The sequence below is a fragment of the Tamandua tetradactyla genome, chromosome 5 (assembly GCF_023851605.1).
Source record: "Tamandua tetradactyla isolate mTamTet1 chromosome 5, mTamTet1.pri, whole genome shotgun sequence".
Taxonomy (NCBI): Eukaryota; Metazoa; Chordata; class Mammalia; order Pilosa; family Myrmecophagidae; genus Tamandua; species Tamandua tetradactyla.
Window position 1 is genome coordinate 75,774,086 of NC_135331.1, and position 17,792 is coordinate 75,791,877.

The 17,792-nt window shown below is 35.9% G+C and overlaps 1 pseudogene; it reads right to left on the reverse strand.

Annotated features, from left to right (window-relative positions):
• Positions 1-13,749: 13,749 nt before the first annotated feature.
• Positions 13,750-17,516, reverse strand: LOC143683128 (bifunctional methylenetetrahydrofolate dehydrogenase/cyclohydrolase, mitochondrial pseudogene; annotated as a pseudogene).
• Between the last annotated feature and the right edge of the window lie 276 nt (positions 17,517-17,792).

The following is a 17,792-nucleotide window of genomic DNA, read 5'->3' on the forward strand; positions in this document are numbered from 1 at the left end:
CATTCATTGTTTTCCTGATATCCTTTAGATCTTTCTCATATTTTCTTTCATCCTTGAGCTTTTATAAGATTATTGGTTTAAAGTGTTTGTTCAATATGTCCACATTCTCTTCTTCTTCCTTAGTGTTTTCTGCAGTTAGATCCTTTTCCTTTGATGGGCCATAATTTTCTGTTTCTTTGTTGGTTTGTACTCTTTTGTTGCACACTGTACATTTTAATATTTAAAAATGTTAACTCTGGGATTTCCTCCCTGGAATGTCTGTCTCTTGGTTTTGCAGCCAACTAATGAAAAGCTTTTCTTGAGCATCAACCCTCCTGTCAGAAATGTCTTCCCATGGCAAGTGCAGGTTGCAGGTTTCCCTCTGTTTGTGGGTCTCTTTCCTGTCCTGGTCTTCTGCTTGTTGGTTGTTTTGGAGTTCCCATGCTTACAAAAGTTTGATTGCCTCCTTGGTTTCCCAAGAGACAGACATCTCTGTCCCAGGTATTTGAAACCTAGAGGACTTTGTCCCAGATTGTAGCGTCTATAGTTTTTACACCCCCTTTACTGTCTCACAGGACTTTTGTTTGAAGGGCAAATTCTGGGAGGGTGGTTGCCCTGGAGAGGACTTTCCCAAAGTTTTTCTCAGTCCAAACAGGGCCAGGAACCCATGAAGGGGGATCAGAACAGCTCCAAAGTCCCCTGAGGAGGGGATCAGGAAGAGTGTCAGAAGCTTCCATGGGTCCCCACAGTGGAGCTTTCCTGGCCTGCCCAGTAAATACAGCCCTTCAGCTAGCTGTCCGCAGCGGCCCTGAGGACGTGCTGAGTCTTCTGATCTCCACTACTTCCACCCCTGCCTGGGGAGGGTTGAAATAATGGCTGCTGCTGCTTTTGTCAGGGCAGATTGAAACAAGTTAGGACTAATCAAAGCCTATGGTCAGTGATGGCCACTTGTGCTCACCCCTGATCTTGGGGATGAAGATTGTATGTCCTTTTTTGTCACTAGTAGCTAACCAGGGACTGAACTCCGCATTGGCCAGCCACATGAGTAGGGGACAAGTGGCTTTAGTCAGCATCCAGAGACAGCAGTTTACTGTCCTTTGTCATCTATCAGTCTCTTACCACCTCTCTTTCCTGGATGTGTACAGTGTTTTTCGAACCTCTGCAGTTTTAGAGTAGATGCCATCATAATACCGAACGAATTGACATTTAAAAATACCTTATTCATGTTAACTTTGGACTATTTTTTTATATAAAAAGAGCAATTTAGTTGTTGCTATATAGTAGTCTGATTTTATGTTTGTTATTATCATCAAAAAGAAAACTTCCAAAATTCAATTTATGGAGGTTTTTAGAATTACTGAGAAAAGAAAGGAACAGTGTGCAGAATTGGTGGCAGCATTTTGGACATACCTGAACTGGAGATTTATTTGCACAAAGCCAGACAGACAAACCATGGTACTGCTTTCTTCAATTTGTAGGTGGTCATAGAAATAAATTTTATTTACAATGAAATAGACTTTCTTTCCTGATGAATAAGTCTTCACAAATTATCTTTAAATCTTTTAATTTTCCTTATCATTGGATTATAGGAAGATTTTCCTTATCATTGGATTACAGGAAGATAGTCTTAGAGTGTTTGAGATGTGGCTTCAAAACTGCTGTCAGGTATATAGTAAAATTCTCATTTATTTTGACTAATCAAGGAAGGGAAGTTAGTTTGAGTTAATAAAAAGTCTGGAGTGACCTTCATTATTTTCAAATATAATGGTAACTAAAATAGGCTAATTGCATGCTCTATTACTGAGACGTTAAAAAGGATTTATACTTGGCATATGGGTTGTTTTACAATGCTTAACCCAATTTATATACAAACAAGATCACAGATGAAATGTTTAAAAATATGTATGAGAAAAACTAGGATTACTGTCATTGATTTTTCAAGCTATCTTCAAAAAAAAAGTTTATGAGGAACCACTACTAGTATCACATTTCACAGGTAGTCACAAGTTAAAACTGCAATTGTGTTTCAAACTTTGTAAGTGGTTAAGTTTGAGCAGTTACTTTGTAAGGAGTAATTCCATGTGTTTTATGATCTTTTGAGCTTTAATGCCTGCACATCCTAATTATGATTACAATTACTAGCTCAGTTAAAGTTGAATGCAATATTGTGTGGGAGTATTTCAGGTAATAAGTTAGATATTTTAACTCAGTAATTGCCAGTGATTAATTCTATTTTTTCCAACTTGTTTTTTTGTTTGAGATTGAAAAGTTGGCTTATTATTTCCTTGAACTGTAATTGCTTCTAAATTATGCATGAGGTTCTGAATTCTGAGTTAATTATATCCTAGTGAGATCTTTTAAATCAAACTCAGAAATTTCAAGGTGCACACATCATAAGAACCCGTTAAATCCTTTAACATGTGCCTGGTTAAAGAACTGTCATGCATGATTGATGACAGTAGTTTTTTGAAGTTCTTTCAGTTCTCTGGTGCCAATCATTAAAGACATTAGAAATTCATCTCTTTTCAAGAATTTATGAAGGTTCAAAAAATTAAAATTGTACTGATGAATCTCTGGTCAATACCTTTTATCCCAACTTCTTTAGTAAACAAAACAAGTCTGAAATGTAAAAGAAATTGTGGATAGAATGTCAGGTCACAAACATTTTGTCTAACCTGCATTCATTATATATGCAAGAATAAAAACAAAATGGCCTAACAAAAAGTAGAGTGATGCTAAAGATGATTCTCAAAATAATTAAGAGCCTGAAATGAAATATCCTTTCATTCCCTTTCTCATTTACCCTTTTTTGTTTTGCATGCTGCATGGTGGGGGTCACAGTTCATTCTTTTTCTGTGCGAGTATCCCATTATTGTGGCATCATTTTTTGAATTATTTGTTCATTTGCTTGTTAGGTTTTTGTTATTTTTTTGGGAAGTTCATGGGCCAGAAATCGAACGTGGGTCTCCCACATGGCAGGTGAGAATTCTACCTCTGAACTAACCTCACACCCCTTCTGATTTACTCATTTCAAGAGTAACATGGAATTATGATTCAAGAGAATGAATGAAGATACCATGTAGAAATGAAAGTTAAAACAAAACAAAACAAAAAAGGCACACAAAGAATAAGCCCGAAACAGTGCTGTGAACTACCAGGCTGGGTTGGGAAGTGAGAAGGAAGAGAGAAAAATTTCTGGGAGACTGAAAGTAGTTGGAAATGCATTCCCTTCTTGAAAGATAAAACAAAACACCAAGAGCCACATTCCACATATGCAAAACTAAAAGCCAGCAGAGGCAGGAGTCTATCTTCCTGGGAAAGATCAGGAGAATAAAGTCTTACAAACAGAGGGATGGTTAATTCTGTCTTTTGCACAGCTGCTCCAGGTGGCCCCACACACCTTGCCTTAATTCACCTCCAAGTGAAAAAGCTAATTGATAGCACCCTTCCTTGCAGCAGCATTGGACACTGATAAATAAAACACTTTCTTCTTGTGGAAAATGCTTTTAAACACATTTTTAAGACTCAACTGAAGTGAAAGCAAATTTCAAATTAGTAGAAATTAAGAAATTTTACTTCTCATTCACATTTCTTGTGAAAGTTATTTGAGGAAGCGGATCAGTGAATCTAGGGATAAAATCAAGGAAGTGGATGTTATGCGATAATGGCAAAGAATGATATTGGGCTGATGTTAAAATGAGCAGTGTGCAGCAGACCTGGAGAAAACTAATTGAGATGGAAAATTATGGTAGTTAAAAGAAATTACATGGTAAAGTAGGGGAATTTTGGCAGATAACTATAAATGATAAAAGTTAATCAAATCAAAATCCTAGAATGCAAATTAAGAATTGAATGGATGTGTTTAACATCAGAATACATGCAGAAAAAAAGGAAAGTAATAGAGTTAGTGACCTTGGTGGTTTAGAAGAAAACATACCAACTAAAGCATGGAGAAATAAAAGGATCGGCATGACAGACACAGAGAATATGTATAAATGAAGTCCAAAAAAGAAAGAAGAGAGAGAATGGGGAAAAATATTTAAGAAGATAATGACTGAAAATTTTGAAAAAACTAGAGATAGCAAATTACAGATTCAAGAAATTCTGTAAACCCTAAACAACATTAGAAACAAAACAAAACACTTAAGCATATCAAATCACAGTGCTGCAAACCAAAGATGAAAAGTTAGAGGAAAAAAAAGACACAGTATCTTCAAAGGACAAGCAGTAAAAATCAGGGCTGACTCTGAGCACAAAAGGGCAGATGATATAGGACTTCAATTATGTGAAATAATTGGAATATGAAAATTCATAGAGTTAGAAACTAGAATACAGGTTATCATGGGCTGAGGTAGGGGTAGGGAAAGGGGAGTTAATAATTAATTGGCACAGAGTTTCTGTTTGGGGTTTTGGAAAATTTTTAGTAATAGATGCTGATGATGTTAGCATGGCATTGCAAATGTAATTTACACACCACTGATCTGTATATTTGAAAGTTGTTAAGATAGGAAATTTTGAGTGGTTGTATGTGTGTGTATCAAGAATAAAATTTTTTACAAACTGTTGAATGGTATAATACAAAGAGTGAAACTTGATGTAAGCTATGAACTATATAGTTAATAATAAAATTACAGTAATAATGTTTTATCACTTGTAAGAAAGATATGACACTCATGTGAGTTGTTAATAATAGGGAAAACTGTGGGGGTAGTCTATGGGAATACTGAACTTTCTGCATGATTTTTTGATAAAGCTTCTACATCTCTAATAATAAAAATTAAAAAGATGAGAAAAAGTCCATTGAATGTATCTTCAAAATATTGAAGAAATACAGAACATAGTTCTAGCCTGGAATCTGTAATCTTTGAAAATACTGTTCAGAAATGAGAGAAAATTAAGTTTTAGATAAAAGAAAATGAAAACTTTCATTTTCAATAGAAAAAAATTCAGTAGAATTTATCATCAGCAGGACTACATTATGGAAAATAACTATGGGGTGTTTTTCATACTGAATAGTCATGAAGATTCAAGAGAAAACAAGAGCAATAGAAATGGCTAAATATGAGTAAATATAAATGAATGTTGATCTTTAAAAACAAAATAATGTTTTTAATTTTTAATATTTTAATATCTAAATACAATATACAAGAATAAAGCATAATACTTGGAGGGTAGGATGTAAAGGATTTAAGATGTTCCAAGTTACAAGATCTAATATGTTTAGAAGTCATAACAGTACTAAATTATAATAGCACTGAGTTTTATACAAACTTTAATAAGTCAATCATATATGTGGAAAGATCTGGTTAGCAATAGAAAGAATCTTTAATTAAGAAGCTAATATGTGGGATAAAGTGTTAAAATATTCTCTACAAAACAAGAAAGGAAAGAAAGAAAGAAGATTTAAACCCAAACACGTCGGTAATTACATTAAATACAAATGGATTAAATAATGAAATTAAATGACAAAGATTATCATGTAAGATAAAGCATAGAGCTTAACCATATGTTGTACACAAGAGAAAAATCATTAAGGTCAAATATAGATCTTTAAGTAAAAAAATAAGCTGAAAAATACATATCATGCAAATAGTAACTAATCAAAAGCTACTATGGTATTAGACTTTAAGGCAAGAAGCTTTAAATATTTACTGATTATGAACATTTCAACCCACAAGGAAGATTTAGAAAAAGGACAATTATATAAAGTAAAAATTGCTATAACTAAAAGGAAAAGTAGAAAATTTGCATACATTATTTTAGAGAGATTTTGAGATTTCTCTCATATAACTGATGAAATAAGTCCACCCTAAATCAAAAGGCTATAAAAGTCTTGAACAATATAATAAAAGCTTCACTCAACAATTGCATAATGCATATTCTAATTATTTGGAAATTATTTAGAATTACTATGTTAATTTCATACTAATATTTTGATTACTATCATAATTTCATACTTTATATACCTTCAATACACTGAAATTGATTTGCCTAATGGTCAATTTTCTTGCGTAATCCATGTTGTGCTTGAAACATCAGTATACCTATACAAGTCCAAAGGTAAAAGAATACATCACATTGGAAATTAGAAAATAATTTTGACCTCAATATAATAAAAATATGGCATAAAAATCACGAGATACACCTAAAACTCCCATAAGAAATGTATAATCTTAAATGTATACATTTTGAAAGATAGGTTGAAAATGAGTGTTCTAAACAACCACTTCAAACCATTAGGAAAAGAAGGAGCTTTTGTTTTTATTTCTAGTGCTAAAGAGTAAGTGCAAGGAAACTGAAGATTCTGAAATTGGGATAAAGGGAAGTAGAAAGGATTTCAGAAGGAGTCAAAACTTGGAGAAAGAAGACAGAAAGCATTCCTTTCTTAAAAAGAAATTTCCTGTGGGGAGAGCTAAAATCTGACCAAAATCCCACTTTCTTACTAGCTAAAGGAATCAGAAGGAGCCCACAGAGCAAGCAGGAAACCCTGGAAAGGAGGGAGGGAGAGAGAGAAAGAGAAAGAGAGAGAGAGAGAGCTCAAATTCTGCCAATTGTGTTTTTATACTTAGTCCAAGCCATTATGACTCCTAAATTCAGGGGGAAAAGCTTAAAACAACTTGTGCTAAGACTTAAAAACTGAACTGAGATCTGGAGCCATATGATGCAGGCATGGCAGTTTAGAATATGACTTTAATAAGTTAATTGCTTGTTAAATAAATAAAAATCTTCATACTATTTGGAGCAATATTACAGAATCCAGGTTATCTGAAACAAAAGTTAAACAACATCCAGGATACAATTCAAAATTACCTGATATTGTGGAACCAGAAAAATGTGACCCAGTCTCATTTGTCCATGAAGTGACAACTCTAAGATAACTTACATTTTGTAATTCTCAAACTGGAATTATAAAGCACCTGTCATATCTATGCTCAGTGAGATAAATGAAAACATGCTGGTAAAGAATGAAATGATAAAATTCCAGTAGCAAAATAGAAAATATAAAACTAATCATATGAACATTTTAGAGCTAAAAAAGTACAAATCTGAATTAAAAACCGAATGATTTGATTGACTGAAGAATGGTGATGAGAAAAAAAGGCCAGGGAATGTGAGTAAAATAATAGAAAGCATCTACTCTAAAGAATAGTGAGAAGGTACTGAAAAAAATGAAGAGATTGTCATACACATGTAGAAAGATTTCAGAAGGTCTGACATATGGGTAACTAGAGTGCAAGAAGACAAAGAATAGGACAGAGAAATTATTTGAACATATATTGCTCAAAACTTCTCAAATTTACAGATCCAAAAAGCTAAGCAAGCCCCAAACATGATAAATATTTACCAAAAAATGCTTAAGTTTACCATAGTCAAATTACTGAAAAGTCAAAGACAAAGAAAAAAAACATGAAATCATTAAACATTACGTGCAAAGTAACAATGATTTGAATCATCTGATTTCTTAGAAATCAAATAAGACAGACCTCAGTGTGGCAATATCTTTAAAGTGCTGAAAGAAAAAAAGGATTACTAAACTAGAACTTCATATCAAGCAAAAACAGACTTCAAGAATAAAGGTGAAATAAAGACATTTTCAAATTTAAAAAATATAAGGAAATTCCTCGCCAGAACAACATACAAGCTGTTCTTCATGCTAAAGGAAAGTATCATAAGAGAGCTCATATTTTCAGGAAGAATTGAAGTGCATTAGAAATGGGAAATATATAGTAAATAAACACTACTAACATTTATTTCTTTACCATGTATGATGGTTTAAGATGAAGCATTTCCTTGTAGGGTTTATAATGTATACAGAAGAATACAACAGCCAACTATAATATAAAAGACAGAGGTGTGCAAAGTGGAACCAAAGTTAAAAAGGGACATTTTGTGATGATAAAAAAGATCACTTCATCATTACGTTGAGTGAAAGAAGCCATTTACAAAATATAGTATACACCATATGATTTCATATGCCTACTAACAGTCACCAATGCATTCCAGGGGTTGGTTGTGACTGGGAAGAAGGGATGGTTTGCAAAGAGGCACAAATAATCTTTTGGGGATGATGGAAGTGTTTTATATCTTGATTGTGGAGGTAATTTCATGGGTGGATCCAGCTGTCAAAACTTGCCAAATCGTAATTAATGGATGCAGTTTATTGTAACTAAATTATTCCTCGTAAAATTCAATAAGAAAAAAGGAAACAATAAATTAGACACTAAAAATGTAAATGAAAGAAAGAAACAAATGTAAGAGAAAAAAACTCAGTAAAAGAGAAACAAAATGTACAAGTGAAAATGTACGTTCTATGATAACTAATGAAATTGATAAATCCTTGGCAAGAATGATTCAGAAAAACAAAAGGAAGGAACATGTGCCCAATTTCAAGAATGAAATGGTGGATGCCACCATATATCATCAAAATATTTGAAAAATATATAGATAAAGTATGAATATAAGTATGAAAATTTAGATAAAGTAGACAAATCTAAAAATCAAAACTCACGGGACTCACCCTAATTGACGCAAAGTCTAAATACTTTCATATCTATTAAAGAAATGGAATTTGTAATGAGAAATCCTACCACAAAGAAAATTCCAGTCCCATAAACCTTCATCCGTGTGAAAAAAAAAATAACACAAAGCTTGCATAAATTCTTTGAAAGAGGAATAGAGGGAACATGTCTCATCTCATTTTGTGAGGCCAACACAATCTTGATAAAAAACCTGGCAAGGACGTCTCAATAAAGGAAAATTGTGGGTTAATCTCTCGAGAGCAGAAATGTAAAAATCCTAAAGAAAACTTTAGCAATCTAAAACCAGCAATTTGTAAAAATATAGTACATTATGGTCAAGTTGGATTGACTTCAGGAATGCAAGTTTGGTTTAACTTTGAAAACTTACCAATTTGATGCAATACATTAATAGGAAAAGGGAGAAAATCATTCCATTGTCTAAAGAGACTTGGGAAAGTAACTTGATAAAATTAAATAACCATTTTATGATATAAATCATCAGCAATCTAGGAATATAAGTTTATTTCCTTAGTATCATACATGGAATCTACCAAACACCAGCAAACGGGGAATTTTATTCCTAATGATAAAGTAATTGAAGTTTTCTCCCTGATATTATGGAAGAGACAAAGGGTCCCTGCCATCGCCACTTTGATGTGACATTGCCATAGAGAGCCTGGCCAGTACTTCTTGAAACATCAAAAATTGATAGAATAAAAAATAAAGATTTGGCCACAATTTAAGCAAGTGAGAGGTCAAAATAATACATCTATGAAAAATTAGAAAGATAAATATGGGGAGAAATAAGGATTCAGTAAGATAAATTAGTACTTTCCATGTCAAAGAATCAGCTGATATTGTATTTGCTTTAACATGCTAAACCATTAAGACTTATGAAAGTTTTCATTAGTCTCAGAAGTAAAAATGCAGAGAACTGAAAGCTGCCTTTGGAATGTAGGACAGGGTAGGGGGTGGATGAGATGGAATACTGTTGCTTTCATTATGAACTCTTTTGATTTCATTTTTATCGCATTAATGTTTTTCTTAAAATTGTCTTAAAATCATATATTATGGTGTAGCTGAAAGTGCACATGCCTTTGGAATGCGGAATAATAATGGTGGTGAGTGTCCCAGTTTTGTCCTTGACTTCAGTGGGAAAGTTTTCCAAAGTTTCAAAATAATGGATGTTCTTTACTGCATATTTGATATAACTTCTAATCTATTATTTGTTGTTAGAAGTTGGTTGATTTATCATAAAAATATTAAATCCATTAGAGAGTATTATATATTTATAAGTAGTTTAAACTTATCTGCATGTACTGGGATTACTGATAGACTTGCTTCTATATATGGTTTTCAGTTTTCTTTTCAACAGTCCTTTTTTCTTTGTAAAGGTTATGTTATAGACACCGTCCTGGCCTAATGTATAAATAACTGTTTTAGCGGGTAAGGAGTGGGGCTGGAGTCTATATTAAGAAAAAGAATCTTTCCAGGTCAAGTTGATGACAATAAGGTAGTTTGGAAACTGCTATTTGCAAGCTCCTTGATTCTTTACAGGGAAAACAACTTACATTAAGGCTTATGCTGATTCCTCCAAGCCCCATGTCTTGCCACTCCACTCCTGATGTCGTATGTTCCCGCAGCACTGGATTGCTTGCAGCTCTCTGCATACCTCCTGCCTAGAATTCTTTCTCTTCACCATTGTCCTCTAGATATGGCAAAACTCACTCGTTAGTTAATAGGCAATGCACTTGCCACTGCCTGAGCTGAGCTTTCTGCACAACAAGGCTGAAGATGAAATCGGCCGCCTGTCTCTTGTGCTTCTTCTGCAGTGCCCATATCACACGACATTATAAATCTTTCTTCAGGGTTTTGTCATTTCTTTGAGAAACAGATTGGTCCTTGCTCACTGGTGAGCTCTCAGTGCCTGCAAGAGTGGGGACATATGGTAGCTGTGCAATATGCGTTTATAAGTTAAACTATTTCTTTTAACACAAAAATGACCAGATTGAACTCTAAAGTTTTATGAAGCCTCACTGCACCATCCAGGGTCTGCTCCAAATTCTGACTAAGACACTGGGTCTTTTCCAGTGTTCTCTGAAAATGATGAATGCTTATGTAAGGCACTAGTGCTACATTCCCCTCAAAGGAATATCAAAATCAGTTAACTGTTGCATCTCAACTAAATCTGTGAGTGGGAACATCCTCATAGGCCAATGGGAGGCCTGAAACACATAATCTCTCCACAGAGGGAAAACCGGAAAATGTACCCTTGTGTTTTTACATGTAGAAGCACTAAAAAGCTGTGGGATTTTATATTTTTCCTGTTATATTCTAGCAATATCCATTGACCATTGTAATAACAGTTGTATATGAGAGAGCATAATTTTACAGAAGTAGAACAAGAAAGAGTATAGGGGGAGAAAGTTAAAATGGATTACAAGTTATCAATCTTTGAGGCCAGAGCCTCGTTTTTATTAGGAAAAAATATTAGCATGCTAATGATCTCCTGGGTCTCAGTGCCATGACTGCCTGTTTTACTTCTTACTCCACTTGCCACACTCTGAGACTCTGATAAGCAAGACATGGAATTCTCTTTGCCCTGGTGAATAAACTTTTTTTAGACACTCACTGGCAACAACATATAAACATGATAATGATCAGGCGCATTTAATACTGGCAAGTTATTAAAACAGGAAATCTACTCTTTAAAGGGATTCACATTATTTAGTCAAACACTTTCAAGAACCATGCAAAACTAAAGCCTCAAAATAAATAACAGTTCTGAGGGATGAAGAGATTTCCTAAAACAGAACCAAGAGAGATTTTCTCATACTACTGGCCCTCCTCTCTGGAGCATCTTTTCTCTTTGCCAGCTCCCACCCAAAAGTAAAAATCCCGTTAAGTCATATAGGCATCTGAAAGTTACAAACAGCTCTAACACACATTTTCTTGGGTAGTTCATTTGGCAGCTCTTAGATAGAGGCAGTTTTCATTGTTCCCAATGGACAGGCCCCAAGAAATAAACTTGGCCGACTTGACTCCGTATTTCAGTGCTGAGGTCTGAGCTCACGGCCAGTGTCTCCACCACCAGGCCCACTCCATTTCCTCACTACCACTCCACACAGCTTGTGCAGAGGTAGTAAAGGCTACAGGACTATTTAAATTTTAGATCAACTACTGGTGAATTGGTTGGAATCACGAATCTCCCAGCCTCTTCTTCCCTTGTGACTAGTATTGGAGTTTCCACAGGCCGCCAATGGTATATAAGTTGAAGACAATGTGTCTCCCCTTATCAAACTCTGTCCACAGAAAGAACAAAGTACACTAAAGGGTTGTTCCCCTCCACAAAGCTTCTGTGACTAGGGCGAGAGCCTTGTATTTACTCTGCTGTAACAAGAAAAATCATTTTACTTTGAGTTTAATTTATAATCTCACCTATAAAATTCCCCAAAATATATTTCCTTTCCACTAAGGGCAATACTCTCCCATGCTTACTAGTTCTATCTCACATTTATTTTATTGGTAATTGCGTGCAGCTTTTTTTTCTCTTTTTACTAAAAAAACAAAAGTTTTAATCAGAAAAGTCTAGTTAAATTCAATGTTAACTCAAGCTTTTGAAAAACTTTTAGGAAAACCAACAGGTTCAAAGAGAAAAGCAATCAGCTATTGACAATTCTTTGGTGGAAAAATAAGTTGCATCCTTACATAAGATGCCCTTGTGATTATCAAGCCCAACTCTTTATCAGTTTTGTTTTTCAAAAATGGTTTTCAAGATACACCAAAAAAAAAAAAAACCACATAGATACTTTTTAGTAGTAAAAAATTTAACAATGAAGTTTGAATATATAGTAAAAGCCAAAGATGATAACACACATGAAGAATTTATAATGCAAGCCTTTTCAATCCCAGAAAACTAACATGGGAAGAGCTCACTGAATGGCAACATACATAAAACAGAGCTAATAACAGATAGAACCTGTATTGGTTTGATAAGCTGCCAGAATGCAACATACCAGAAATGCAATAGCTTTTAAAAAGGGAATTTAATAAGTTATAAGTTTACAGTTCTAGTGCCAAGAAAATGTCCAAACTAAGGCACCAACAAGAAGTTACCTTCACTTAAGAAGGCCGATGCCATCCAGAACACCTGTTAGCTGGGAAGGCACGCGGCTGGTGTCTGCTGGTCCCTTGCTCCTGGGCTCCATTGATTTCAGCCTCTATTTCCTGTGAAGGCTCCTCACCTGGCAACTGTGGGCCTTCACTTAGCTCCTTTGGGACACAACTCTGGGTTCTGGCTTGCTTAGCATCTCATGGGAAGGCACATGGCAACATCAGCTGGGCCCTGCATCTCCAAGTGTATGGGTCTCATGTTGGCTCTGTCAGCTCTGAGGCAACTGTTCTCCAAGCCTCTGCATCAGCTCTGAGCCTTCTCTAAAATATTTCCTCTTTTAAAAGACTCAAGTAAACGAATTAAGACCCACACCCTGAATGAGAGGAATCACATCCCCACTCAACCAAAGGGCCACACCCACAATTGGGCATGCCACATCTCTGTGCAGATAATCTCATCAAAAGATCACAGTGGGGAGCACCATACCTTCATGGAGACAATCTAATCAAAAGGGTTTCCACCTCACAATATTGACTCAAGACTAAAGAATGAGGTTTTTCCAGAGTACACAAAATTTTCAAATAAGCACATAATCTTAAACAGTTTCCTAGTCATGGAGCCACAAAATGGCAGTTTAGGAACAGGCATGTAGTTTTTTTTCTTTCCCACCCAATTGCTTCATTTAGATAAATCCTGCTATCAATTAATAAATGTATAAATGTAGGTAATTTTTTTCTTACTCAATTGTTATCATTTCTTCCTATTTACTTTTCCCTTCATTTTCTATTTACTTTTCCCTTCATTTTCTTTGGCAATGTTTTTCCTTTGGTTTGACCAGTTGAACTCAACAGGTTTGGAACCTAATTTGGTTATCAACTCTTATTAGAGTAGCACCTGGGAAATTCAATTCTAAGAAAGGCAGATTTTAACAACTGCAGTGGTCTGACAAAGTTACACAACCATTTCCAATGTGAGAATAATGCCCTGTGCTGAGTAACTTGGGTCTTCACTTGGGTCCCATGGCCCAGCGTGCTCCTGGGTGAGAACTTTTTGCCCAAAAATCCACCCACTTATGCTTTCAATAAATATAAAGCACCATTTTAAAACATTTTGGTAGAATAAAAAAATATTGCATTTCTATTGCCTGTTCTTGAACTGGCATGGAAGGCTGTTCATAAAACAGAAGATAGAGCAGTTCATTGGTGTTGCTACTCCAAGCTCTTTAGGCTTCAGCACTTTCTGCTCTTTGAGCCTCAGCAGATTTTTCACAGCAGTGATGGGATTCTACATTAACATCACCACTGTCCTGGGACAGACACTCCTGACTGGAAGGATGGGACCGGCTTTCTTCCTGACTTCTTCAGAATCCACATCTCCAACCAACTCAGGCTTAGAGGTTGTGAGATCTTCAGCTCTGTTCATTTCCATGTCAATGATTGCTGCTTCTTCCTTGATCCCATCTGCTGTGATCAGATTTGGAATGCCTGCAGGGGATACCACAATATCTGCAAGAAGTGTGTTTCTTCACCTGTTCTTTGGGAGTGTAATGATGAGATATTGTAACGGTGGCATCACCTCCAAGAGGTGCCTCTGCCCTATCTGTGTGGAGTAACATTGCAATGGACATTCCAACACTCGTGGACCATCCAGACACAACTACATTCTTCCCTAGTGTTAGAATTCCAGTTTGCTTAATTATTTCCCACACACCCCATGAGGTAGCGGGGAGCATGGAATCCTGCTCCAAACATCTGTCCTACGTTAATTACATGAGAACCTCGGCATCCTGGTCTGGAGAAACAGCACTGCAGACCTTGTTCTCTTTGTGATCTGGAAGCTGCAGCTGAACACGGAGGCCATCCACATCGTCATCATTATTTAGCTTATCGATCAAACTCAACAATTCTTCCTCTCAAATCAAAGCTGGTTTCAAAATCATTTCAGTGGTGATTTCCATGCCCTGCTGCCGGGTCTTGGTAGGCCAGGAGTGGCTGGGTGAGAACCAGTGTGGGGACGGGCGCCTGCTGCCCAGGCTACCCACCCACCTCCTCCTGCCAGACCTCCTGCCTGGTCTGCTGGGCAAGTTCCTTTCCAGAAACACAGCAGCTTCATCTCCAACTGCCGAGTGGTGGAAGGGGTGACAGCGGAGGCGGCAGCTCTGGGCATGCACCTTTTGATGAGGGCATTGATTTTCAGAATTAGTTGGAACAAATTATAGATGCTTCCAATGGAACAGCTTGTACTAATAGATACATCTCTCTCTCACTCCAAAACCTGTGGCTACAAGGTTTTTAAAGAGCATTTATCAGAAATCCCTAGGCAATCCTCCAACTTCAAGTGAACCAATTAATTTTATGCAACGAAAAATCCGAAGGAAGTCTCTTGATGGCTTCTCTGACACTTTATATCCTGTGATATTTCATTTTTAGCAAGAAGTGATTGAGAACAACAGACATGACCATTTTTTTTTTTAAATAGTATGTGGGACTTCAACCTACTTTTTCTTTTATTTGTTAGCAGTCTTCTTCTGCTAATGCCCACTCACACTTTGAAGTCTTACTTCATTGTGTCCTAACAATGATGTGTCATTCTTCCTTTGGAAAATCTGAGGGAAAAAATCAGGTTGTCTAGAGAAAGGGATTAAAAATGCATATTACATAGTAGGATTTTTGAAGATTTTTATAACACATCATAGGTATAAGCATCGGATTTAATGGTGGGCTTTAAAACCTAGGAGTAAAAATGTAGATTTTCTTTTACATTGTGATGTTAACCTGAAAAGTACATAACATCTCTTACTTAGTCAAGAAATATATTTTTTTTAATTGTAAAAATGTATTTGGTCAAGTGAAGCACTATGCTCCTGGTTCTAATGGATGTCAGATTATATAAAGAGGACCCAACTCTCTTAGAGTTTGCTCTTTGAGGATGAAGTGCCTATTATTATTTTTTTATTACTGTATGATTATATGAACATTACTCAGCAACTTTTCCTTTTTGCTGTCAGCTCTTCAGAAATTACTTTATATAAGCAGTGGGACATTTAAAAATCAAAGCTTTTGGGGCGGGCCGCGGTGGCTCAGCGGGCAAAGTGCTTGCCTGCTATGCCGGAGGACCTCGGTTCGATTCCCGGCCCCAGCCCATGTAACAAAAAACGGAAAAACAAAATACAATAAAACAAGAAAATGTTTAAAGATGTTTCCCTTTCTTCCTTCCTTCTATCCTTCCTTCCTTCTCTCTGTCTTTCCTTTAAAAAAAAAAAAAAAAAAAAAAATCAAAGCTTTTGAGAGACAGCAGGACATTGTCCCACTATTCAGCCCTATAAAAATGTATAATATTCATAATTATCTGTGCAGACCCATGCCCACTGTTTCCCCTATATTTTCATAGAAATGCTGTCTGTCCACCTGTGTTAGACTAATTCCTCTACCATGGGTTGAAATCATATTCCCTCCCCTCAAAACTCAGCCCTTCATATTATCTATCTCATCTTTATTCTTTTCTCCTTATTAATATTTTCTCTAACTTCCTTCAGTATATTAAAATTTGTTTTTCCTTGACTAAAACCAAAATCACCACTTGATTCTATATGAATACTGATTGCACCCTTCTCTCACTTTGGAATTCCCATTAGATACATATTAGACCTTTCATTTTCTTCTCTGTCTCTTAATTTCTCTTTCATAATTTTCATTCTTTTTCTCTCTGCAACACTAAAGGTGATTTACTCAGATCCTCATTATTCTCCATTCTTTAGTTCTGTGCTCAAATTTGCCTTCACTGAGAAGCTTTCTTAAAAACCCTACCAAATGGCAGTGCCATGGTGGCTCAGCAGGCAGAATTCTTGCCTGCCATGCTGGGACACTCTGCCTGTCATACAAAAAATAAATAAATACATAAAAATTCTGCCAAAAATATTATCTGCTTCCTCAGTGTTCTGTATAATTGTGTCTTTATTTTTCTTCTTAACATTAATCACTACATAGGCTATTGAATAATAAACTTTTAATTGTCTCTCCGTTATGAGTAAGCTTTATGAGAGTAGTAACTGTCATTTCTGTAAGTTGTTTGTCTTGAATTTTAAAAATCTGCCTGCTTTAAAAAAAAATATTGCATCATATTGGCTTAAGGTTTAGATGACATTTAAATCTCTTTCATTTTTTTGGGGGGACGTGCATGGTCTCCCACATGGAAGGTGATCATTCTACCACTGAACTACCTGTGCACCCTCTTTAATCATTTTAAATATTTAAAAATGCTATAGCTTGAGATTGTCAAGTTTTGGTATCAGGTTATATTTGATCTCATCAAATGGATTTGAAACTTCTTCTGTTTCTGTTTACTGAAAAGTCAGATTTTGTAATGTTGCTTCCTTAAATGATTGGCTGGATTTACCAGTGAAGCCATCTGAGCTTAGAGGTTTATTTGTTGGAAGGGTTTAATTCTGAATTAAATTTCTTTGATGGTTATAGAACTATTCAGGTTATCAATTTCCTCTTGAGGGAATTTTTGCAATTTGTGTCTTTTAAGAAATTTTTCTAGTTTTTCTTCCTTATCAAACTTATTGGCATTTGTTTCCTCATGATAGTTCCTTATGACCCCTTAAAATTCTGCATAATATTTCGTGATGTCCCTTCTTTTATTCCTAATACTGATAACATTTTCTTCTCTTTCTGGGTCATTTCTCTATCTGATTCTATTGATTGCTGTAACTCTTGACGGTGATCTATTTTTTCTTGCTTTGTGTGCCTTGTAGCTTTGGGTTGACTGCTGAACATTGTGTACAAAAGGAATAGTACAGCCAGGCTTTTAGGGTAGGGAGTAGATTGAATGTGGTCAAGAATTGAGCTAAGTTTGGGTTTTTCCTTGGTGTTGTCATTCTCGGTATATTCCAGGCTTTGCATCGTCCAGCGTTTAACTTCCATCAGCTTGTTCTTAGCATGGTGTCTGGAGAGGTGGAGAGGTTTTCTCACTGTCCCTGTTTCACCATCAAGTTTGGTAGTCCCATAACTGTCCTCCAGAGGGCACTCTTCCTATCTCTTGTCCAGTGTGCATTGCTGTGGATTGTTATCCAGTGATCAGTTTGTAACAGGGCAGGGCGTTTGGGGTGCCACTGCTCAGTCTCGGGCAGAATCTGTGTCCCTGATCATCAGGGACTGGCTTTCTCTAGTCCTGCTCCT